A 10,496-nucleotide genomic window follows, 5' to 3' on the forward strand; every position below is an offset into this window, starting at 1 on the left:
GCTCGGAGTGTTTTTGAAAATATCTAGCAGGTCTGTGGTTATGAACTGCTAGGCTTGATGCAACACACTTGGTAAGTGGTAAATTACCCACGTATTTCCTAGACATGTGAGCTCAGCTTGGAGTGTTAAATAGCTGTTGTGGTATTTCCTTAGCAAAGACAGCTACTTCGTTTTTCTCAGTAGCATTTCCAAGCAGCACTCCTTCCTTTCCCACCTTCTCTCTGAGGGCCTCAGAGGCTGTTGAACATACCTAAGCACACAGACTTTTTTCTGTGTCCCAGGAGCTGGCTTAGTCATTTAATGATTTTTATATATCTATATATCTCTTTTCCTTCAGGGAGGAGAAAAGGTAAAAGCTCTGCTATTCTGACACTATTCAAGTTAAAGGCATGCTCCTATTGAACTCACCCAGGGGATTCAGTAACCTGCAGGGATTTCTAAGGAAAGCTGTCATGGAGCTGAAACCAAAGCTCAAGGTGGCTATGGCACCTATGTAATAACTGCCCTGTCTCTGTGCTGGAGGTTACCTTGGGCTCCAGGGAGGTATATCTGTGGCACCCCAGCATTGCCTGGGGCAGTGGCCAGCCCATGTAATGCCTGGAGACATCCAAGGTTGCTTCTCCTCTCTGGTGTTTTGCCCGGTCACTTGAGCAGGACATGTACTCACTGTCCAGTTGCAGTAAGAACTTGTTTCTTGGTTTCTGTGTGGCAGCACTGGACTCGAGACAGCCTGCTCAGAACATGAACGTCTGGAGGCTATGAGTCCTTCAGGAAACAATTCCAGCAGTCCTTGATGGCCTTCCCTCTCCAAAGCCTCTAGCAGCAAGGTACCACATCTTACCTGAAAAGGGGAAAACCAAGATGATCATCACCTAAAGCCTCCTTGGCTATTTAGCCAAGATCTATGAGTTACCAATCAGGTTAGCTCTGATATGGACAATTTTGAATATAAACATAGTTCACCTACACACATCCCCACTGCAGTTAAAAAGTGCCAGCAAGGATGATGAATAAATATGCTCACCATTAAGCTAATGAGACCCATATGCTTGTGCAGTCAAATAAAAGAACTAAATGTAAAGAGCCAAAAAGCAGATGAATGAACCACGACAGACATCCTGAAATCATGTTTAAAATGCAAATATTGATATTTCTCACACTTTTTTCCCTTATGTAAATCACATCTAAATAAGGCATCTGGTAGAAGAGAACATATTTTTGCCTTTGAGCTCATACTCGAATGAAGCAAACCCAACTTCAGAGAATACCTACAGGCTGCTACAATTAGTGCAGACAGTTGGGGAGTCACAAACAAGACTTGCCATCGTGATGGAAGCTGAGCCTGAAAGTAATTTATATCCAAATCTGCACAAATTCATCTGAGAATTTTTTTCCTAAAGATGCAAGCCACACAATTTTCTCCTGGGATGAAACTGCAAATGTTGGGTTTGGGGAATCCAGAAATAGTTGCAGTCAGAAAGCACTTTAGTGCCAGAGAAATTATCCACTTTCTTCTGTTTTGTTTCCACATTATACAGAAAAAGAAAAAAAAAAAAAAAAAAAGAGAAACGAACTGCCAGCTTTTATGAGCTTGATATTACTTCTTCAGGAAAGGTATATCTCAGGGAAGAATTTTCCTTTCTTTGCTAAAGGTTTGGGCTACTTGTAGCTATGCACTCGCTCTTCTAGCTGCTGCTGTTACCGACATTTATTGCTTTGTGGGTCTGACAGATCAGCCCATCTTTCTCCACCAGTGATGTCATTTAATTAGACAAAATATGTCTTATAAATACTGCTAGCAGAGGGCTACAAATTTCAGGCTACCCTCCAGGGAAAATGTGCCAAAATTCCTCTCCTTCCCTTTGAAGGTGCCACTTTGAATCGATGGAGCTACCGGCTTAACGTGCGTGGGATGGACCAGCCCTCCTGCCTGCTGAGACGCGAGGATGGAGCTTGCTGTTAGCTGAGCGTGGTTATTATTGCATACAGTCCTAGGTGCTGATGTTTATGATTAAGAGCAAAGTGACTGAATTGTGAATTTGGGGCCAATTCAAACGGAGATCAGGGAAGAAGCTCTATGTGGTGGTGGCTGCTTGGATTGAGGAGGAGGGTCTTGATCAATGCTATATTCTCGTGCCATCTTCCGCAGTGATATCGGGGATTGCACTGGGAACTAGCATGAGCCCAACATCAGATAGTCTTCTTGTGATATGCTTAATGTATCATGAGGTATATGTACTATACCAGGCATATATCACATGCCTGGGTCATAGGGGCAAGCATGTGATACTAAATAATGTTTGGCTCAATGGCAGTCAGATGTGTTTTCTTACCTGCTTTTCTTTTCATATGTATTTTTTTTGCCTTTTGCTGATATTCCTATTTTTCTGACCTCCCTTTCAGGGAGCAGGAAGAATAAATATACCCTTTTCCTTGGCTTCCTTTTGGACTATCTTCCTAAAAGCCAAAAAGCTGTGAATAATCATTGCATTTAGTTTAATTCATAGTGCCCTCTCAGATGGAAGGCTTAAATAGCCAGCAGGTACTGACATACTGTCAGAAATGGACACTTTACTAGTCCAAACTGTCTGTACCCAGTCGATGCCCAGCAGCAAAAGATGTAAATGTTTGGAAAAGACACTCCTGGGTTTTAACCAAGCATAGATTTTCACAAAACACAGTTTCAAACTGGTAGCTAAAAGTTTATAGTCTGTTTATCTGCACCTTGAAGTGGAAAGGCAAGCTGAAAAGCTATGAAATAATGAGAACCGAGCCCAGAATGGAGAAGGTAAGTGTAGATGTATAGAGCTATGCTAGTGAACACCAGCTAAGGATTTGGCTTTCAACTTCTATGTATTATCTGATTACACAAGTTTGTTGTTGTTGTGGGGTTTGGTTTGTTTTGGTTTTATCTGCAGGTCCGCTGTTACAGGATTTGACTGCATTGCAACATCCCCAGCTAGATGCCTGTCAAAGACCCTGCTGACAAAGGTTTTCTTGTGGTCCATATTACATTTATAACATCACTGAAATATAACCTAGCATTTACGATTAGGAGTAAGTGCTGATTAGGGGACACTTCTCCTCCAGCTGAAGCGTGACACTATCATGTGCTGGCATCATCCAACAGACTCTTACAAGCCACTAATGACAACTTCCTTCCCTCATATCGTATTGTAAATGCATTAATAGATCGCAACTGTAGCTCATATCTTGCTTAGCAGATGAAAGGAAATCATTCTCCTCCAGATTAGCTGAATTAAAATGGGAGTGCCGTTCTTGATTCACCAGGACTAAAGCGAAGGCTTATTTTATGATTCAACATTGAGGAGAATAGCTGTATGTTCCTGTTTCTTCTCAGTAACTGAAAAGGTTCAGTTTGGGAGATCATATTAACCACCCTCATGAAGTGCACCATATGTTTTAGTCTTTTTAATTACTGTAGCCTTTACAATCTCAGCTAAAAGTCATACTTAGTGCTTTGTTTTACAATTAAATCTCTCCTTTGGGGAGATCTTAAAATCTTTTTCTCTTGTCATCTGTGAAGTGTAAAGGAGAACTGCAAATTTTCATTACTATGGGCAAACAATAGTTTTGTTTGGAAAACAAACTTTAAACTATTATTATATCAAGATGCTTTTTATTAAATGCTGTGTTGATGCTACATAATGACAATGTAGGAGATAAAAGACATTCTTTCTCCCTCTTCAGCAGTGCCTTGCATAAGCCAAAGCATTGGTTTATTATTTAAAGATAAAGGTCTACACAAAATAAATAAGACACTATCAGCTCAGGTCTCCACACGTTTTTAAGATCTCAGTACTAAGGGCTAAGGATGAATTTACATCTCGAGCAGACTTTTGGTAACTGCTGAAGAACTTGAATCTATTCACAGCTCTCTCCCACTCCTCAAACCCACACGTACTTTCTGCAAAGTTCTTTGCACACAGATATGTCTCATTAAAAAAAAAAAAATCATTTCTCAAGTAACAGCAAGCTTAAATTTAGCCCTTCTGAACCTCACGCAGAGACAAAGTTCTGCTGGAAAACTTCTAAATATGAGGCAATGCCTGAGTGCAGGGATAGAAACATGACTTTCTCTGCCACAGGGTTTGGCTCCAGAGGATCTCCAAGCTGTTCCCAAGCACTAATTAAACATCCCAGCTCCCCTGCAAGATAAATAAGGGATTAACCTCAACTTGCATGCACCACCTTGGGGTGAAATTCAACAGCAGTGTGAGTAAAGGTGAGCCAGAGCTGCCCACAACTGGAGGTGCAGGCTAGTGGGGTACCGGCCATTGAGCTGGCTTCACCTGAAGTCGTGAGGAGCTGCAGCTACTCTCATCACAAATGTCACGAGGTTTTCTATTTAGGGCGACAATTTCCAACTATCTTGTTTTGTGCTACTTTATGTAGATAACACTTAAGACGGACATCTTCATTATCTTTTCCTATTTCAAGGTGACTGGTGCTTCCTGTTTGTCACAGAAGCTATTAGCATTGCAGTTTCAGGGAAAATTAATTTAATTTATTGCTGATTAAAATAGAGATGGTCAGAAACAAAAAACTAAACTACTTTCCTCCTCCTCCTCCTCCTCACCTCTCCTGGGTGTCACAGGGCTATTTCTAACACTTTTTTCCTCACAGTGGTGTGGCATTTTAACCTTTCCTAACGACCTCTCCTCAGAGGTGCCGCCAGCCTCCCTGAGGGGCTGGGCTGGGGCTGCTCCAGAGGTGGCCGGAACCTGCTGGAACTGGCTGTGTCCAGCCTGGGCTCCCCTCACAGAGAACCCTGCAGCCCCTGTGTCTTGCCACAGACACCCAGTACAAGGAGAAACAAGGAAAAGGAGTTTTTTGTGTGGAAACTGTAAGAAGTGAAAGCCACTGCATGGCTCCAAAGGTGTTTCAAAAGCAGAGAGATACGGGGAGTGCCAGGAAGTGGAAAGGACTGCTGTGGCTCCCCCAGCCCCTCACCCTGCAGCAGAGGTACGCGCTGCCCCCTTCTGTTTCTGTTATTTTATACAGCAGGAGTTGCAAGTGCACCTTATTCATCTTGGGAGACTTTCCTCCTGCTTGTCCCTTTTTCCCTTGTCTGAAACTCTCCCCCGTCGTCAGAGGCTCACTGACTTCTGGCAGATGCTCCTCCTCAGATGGTTGTAAGCTGTACTCCAGCTCTGGGGCCCCCAACATTAGAAGGACATGGAGCTGTTGGAGCGAGTCCAGAGGAGGCCACAGAGATGATGTGAGGGCTGGAGCACCTCTGCTATGGAGACAGGCTGAGAGAGTTGGGGTGGTTCAGCCTGGAGAAGAGAAGGCTCCAGGGAGACCTTAGAGCCCCTTCCAGTCCCTGAAGGGGCTACAGGAAAGCTGGAGAGGGACTGGTGACAAGGGCAAGGAGTGACAGGACAAGGGGGAATGGCCTGAAGCTGAAGGAGGGGAGATGGAGATGAGATCTGAGGAGGAAATTCTTCCTTGTGAGGGTGCTGAGGCCCTGGCACAGGTTGCCCAGAGCAGCTGTGGCTGCCCCTGGCTCCCTGGCAGTGTTCAAGGCCAGGCTGGATGGGGCTTTGGGCAACCTGGGCTGGTGGAGGATGTCCCTGCCCATTGCAGGAGATTGGAACTGGATGGGCTTTGAGGTCCCTTCCAGCCCAAACTGTTCTAGGATTCTGTGATTCCATGATTTTTCCCTTCATTAATGAGTTCCCCATTCTCTTATCTTGAACCAAGGCACATCTCACTGGGAACCCCAGCTCCACAGGTTTGCCACTGGCACAAGTGGGACTGCGATAAGGAGTCCAGTTCTCGTTGGGCACATGCACAGGTGCTAGGGGAAGGCCAGGCACTCCTGCAAGAGGAGCCCTGTGTCTCCAAGGGCTTGCTGTGCAAATGGGGCCTGTGGCGGCCACACAGAGTCACCTCTGCTCCTCCTAATGCCTGGTTTTTGTTAAAATTTGGGAAAAATTGGATCCTCTTGCCTTCTTTGGTGGCAGGGGTTTGCACAGGCTACAGATGCGGACTCCAGATTTTTCCCTCTCCCCCTCCTCTGTGCAAGGGCAAAGCGTGGGCCAGCTGTAACTGTTTCAGAAAAGCCCAGAAGGTGAGCAGGTAACACAGCTAAGTGGGGCCTTTCTGATGAGCAGCTACCACAGTGCTTTGGTAATCCCAGTTTTCAGATCTTAACAACAAAACCCCACAAACAAAACTTCCTCTGTGACCCTTTCTTTTCCCTGCAGAGGTGCATGGCTTACACTGGAGACCACTGGAGTGGGATCTGTGGGCAGCTGGGGATCTGCCCACCCCTGCCTGAAAACTTCTTCAGAGCAACACTTCCTGAGAAACTGTATTGTGTGGAGAAAACAGACCAGGATGCTGCAGGTCAGATCCTCACTGTAGAAGTTTTTCTTCTCTATTTATTTATTTTTTCTTTCTGATGGTTATAAAACTAACAGGCCACATTTTTCATTCTCTCTGGCATTGTTAAGGAGAAACAGGGATATAGGGATATCCCTAAACAGTTTACATCTGTGCTCTGAATCTTGAAGAAAACACCCAGCCAAATTTCAGGAGAGAAACTGGAGACAGCTGTGAAAGGGGCGTTGCTGCTGTCTGTTTTATAGGGTCATCTATTCCCTTCAGTAGTAACAGGAGAACCATATCCAAGGCAGTCATGAGTTGGCCTTTGAGTACAAACTGACCAGGGCCACATAGTATTGCAGCCTTGTTACTTTCCTACACAGCAGCATCCATAAATTTGGCAAAGAAGTATGTGCTGTATGTGGATGCCTGTTGCATGGATCTGGCTCCAAAGCTGCAGTTTCAGCTATGGTGGAAAAAAAGAAAAGGAAATGTCTCAGTTGGATTTTCCAGAGCAGGTAACACTGGGAGTACTTTTTAACTTTGAACTGAGATGATTTTGTGCGAACTAGGTGCATTTGTGCAGGATGACATCTCCAAATAGTCCCTGTGGAGCTCATGAGATGGTTTTGCTAAGAACTTGGCTAGCTGTGTGTCTGTGCTGCCCAACAACAGGGATGTTTTGCCTTGCTAGATGATAACTTTCACATGTTGTTAGAGATCCATCACAGTAGAAGTTAGTACTAACTGGCTCACATGGCTTTCAGCTTTCAAAGATTTAATCATCAGGTATCTAGGCTGAGTCAAGTTTTTATTAGCTCCACACCTTACCCAATTTGGGAAGCCTCTAATATGAGCCCTTGTTCCTGGCTAGAGGAGAGAGATGATCTCCCAGCACTTGGTGACAGTCACCCATTTCCCCACAGCAGTCAAAACACAATTTTACTTGTTTCTTTGAATCATTTGCATCTTTAAACAAGCAAGGAAATCAGCAATGACAATTGTATACTAAATAAGAGTAGATTAGTTTCTAACTCAATTGGTTTATTTTAACATAAGGCTAGTTTTCTGTGGAAAAGGTGCTGAAAGCCTGAGGCTGATGCTTTTACTAAAGAATAGCTTTTTGGGGAAAAAAAGTGAAAATGAGTGTTCTGGTGGTGGCCACCACTGCCTGGTGGGATCAAGAGACAGATATAGTGATAAAACCAGCAGCCTGTGCCACGTCTGTTCCCGTGTTGGTGTGTTACTGGAGGACAGACCCAGGCAGTGTGGCACAGCTCTGCCAGCCTCCTGGCTGGATCCACACCCGGACTAGGGCAGCTTCTCAGGTGCTTTAATGGTAATGGCTTGTAATAGCTGCTGAAAGGTGTTATGGCAAGGAATTGTCTGTCACGCTCCTTCGGGATAGTAGGCAGCATCAAACAGGAACTTGTGCACAGGGTGACTTTGTGACATGTGGGGAAATAGTCATTCGGGTGGTTTGTTTGTATAGTAGGTGTTTATTACAAATGCAGGATGTTACTAGGGCTCGGACCCTGCATTCTTGGCCTCAATGCAAACATTTTTATTTGAGCCATCCACCAGAGGAAAACAACGATCTGTGTCAAGTAATGATAAGGGTCTACACACATCTTTGTCTAAGAGGACCGTGCCATACCTCCCAAATGCAGGGGTTATTGCCAGTGGCCTGCACTCATTGGCAGCAGGTCTCTACCTGTGTGGGCTGACCGGAAACCTCTCATCAGCAGTGGTGGTCTCTGCCTTACTCTTGTGTGTCACTGTGGCCGGGGTTACACCAGGCTCCTCGCAAAAATTCAGGTGCTGGTTAGAACAGATTCCTGTGTGCCACGGAGCAATGCCTGGTATCAGGAGCAGATGAGGTAGAGCAACGGCCTCAGTTAACACGGTGATGTAAAGTGCTGCTGGGATGTGAGATCCTGCTGGGGAGTGGAGAACTGTGGAAGGCTTAAACAGTGATTCCCTCTGCATTTGTGAGCATTAGAGATGAGAGAAGGTTAGTCTTATTTATGAGTCTAGCGGTTTTCAAGGGTAGTTTCTGGCAATTTTCTGGTAACTTGGGGAGCAGGCAAAAAAGGCAGCGGGCAACTCCGGGTAGCAAAGCAGAAACTTGTGAAACACTAGTTCCCATGCAGTGAAATGCAGAAATATCATATGGAAATCATACCTTGCTTCAGGGATGAAGACACAGTCTTCCCATTTTGGGTTGGTAATGGTGAGAGTTATGGGAATGACGAGCTTGCGATTGGAATCTAGGTGCGAATATTCAGGTCCAGAATGAAACCTTTACAAAATTACTTTATAGTTTGGAAAGGAAAGAAGGGGGATCCTGCATAGGCTGGTACTTGGGCAAAGCACACAGAACTAATGTGGACATGGGAGTGAACCCCAAATTTTACAAGAACAGAAATATGGGTGCACAAGAACACGCCTGCAGGGCTGTCTGTGCCATGGCAAACACACATACACCATTTTGGGGGAGTTCTGTGGCGTGGGCATTGTGCACATGGACAAAGATGCTGACTCTAGCAGCAGCAGCTCCTCCTGATAGCTACAGGATACTGCAGCGGGAGGTGGTTATGTGCTCATCTTGGAAACAAATGCAAGAACTCTTAATTTTAAGATGGCCATACAAATATGAGCCACTACACTGCTGCAAGCAGAAATATTTCCACAAAGGGGAAAAAGTCCTGACAGTAGAAGATGAGCAGGTAAAATTTGGCGCTTGGGAGGTATGTAAACTAAAAATCTAGTAAGGGAATGAGAAGATACAAATTACTTTAGGTTTAAAGCCTGGCAAGTCCTTGCTTGCACTGAAAGGGCAAGGGATTAAAAAAACGCCCCCACAAACTTAAGGGAGAGCTTACACTTATCCCTGCACCCTGCCTGGGGCTGGCTGCATGCCCCTGCAGCCTCTCCAATTTCATCCCTTCTCCCTCCCTGGCAGGTGGCTGCTGCCCTTACTCTTCGCTGTGCGGCTGTTGGGGCTGCTGCTCGGGGCACAGAGCCATGGCAGTCCTGCTCCCCTGCGAGCACCCTGCGCCACTGCCCCATGCTCAGATCCTAACGGGACCTGGAGAAGCAATGCTCCAATGTTATCAAACAGGGGCCCTTTGCTGCCTTCTGTTTCCTTTGCTGTCAGTCCCTCTCTGCTTGCTCAGTTGATGCCCTTTGGCAGATGCCCCAATCCTTAATTCCTCCTTTGCTCTGAATAGTTCTGGGCAATGCCACCTATTTGCCCTGTCAGTAAGTACTCTCCAGACAAATGACTGTCTTGTGACGTTAATTTGTTTGTGCACCAAAACCATAAGAGTGGCTCTTTACAAGAACAGCAACGTAGAGCGTGCACAGGCGCTTCAGCCCTGCTCACAGTCCAGCTGCCAGGCTTCCCCTTGCTTACTTTCTTCTTGCAACCTGTAGCCATCCTGGCTTTCACACTGGCTGCTCTCTTGCGTCCTACCTACTGCTATATCCAGCAAGGCTGGGTACAGTGCTGACAGATCTCTGCACCCACAGAGAACCCTGCTGACGTTAGCAGAGCTGTATGTGGGTGCAAAAACCCACATAAAAACAGCCCACACAGAAAGAGCCTGTGGGCTCTGGATCTTAGTGGGCAACCTTAAATATTTGTAATGTTCTGTTGAAATGACATTTCAATACTGCTATCCTTTCTAAATCAAGAGCATGTTTCAGAATTGTAAGGCAAAGCATTACTTGGAGGGTAGCTTCACACGATGTAGCATGTTGGCATTCTTATCTTGGATATTTGTTTTGTTTACAACCTGCATGCAATTTGCTGCTGCAAATCTGAAGTGGATTTTAACAGTGTTAGTCAGCTCATCTACCATGAAAAGAGCGAGAGCTTCATCTGTTTTTTGAAAACTTTCAAGGTCAATACTGAACACTTTCAAAAATGAAAACAATAAAACTCGTTGTTTCAATTGCATTCTCAACTTCCTCACTCTCAAAATCTTCAGGTACAGAAGATCCTGTGAGAGGAACTGGGATGGCCAGGAGGAAATGGGAGATACCAACAGGGGTGACTGGGGAAAAATGCAGCTCTGCCTGCTCACTGCACATCTGTATGGATGTCAGATTTGAGCTACTACTGCATAATCAGAAAT

Source organism: Grus americana, chromosome 11 (assembly GCF_028858705.1).
Source record: "Grus americana isolate bGruAme1 chromosome 11, bGruAme1.mat, whole genome shotgun sequence".
In the NCBI taxonomy this organism is placed as follows: domain Eukaryota; kingdom Metazoa; phylum Chordata; class Aves; order Gruiformes; family Gruidae; genus Grus; species Grus americana.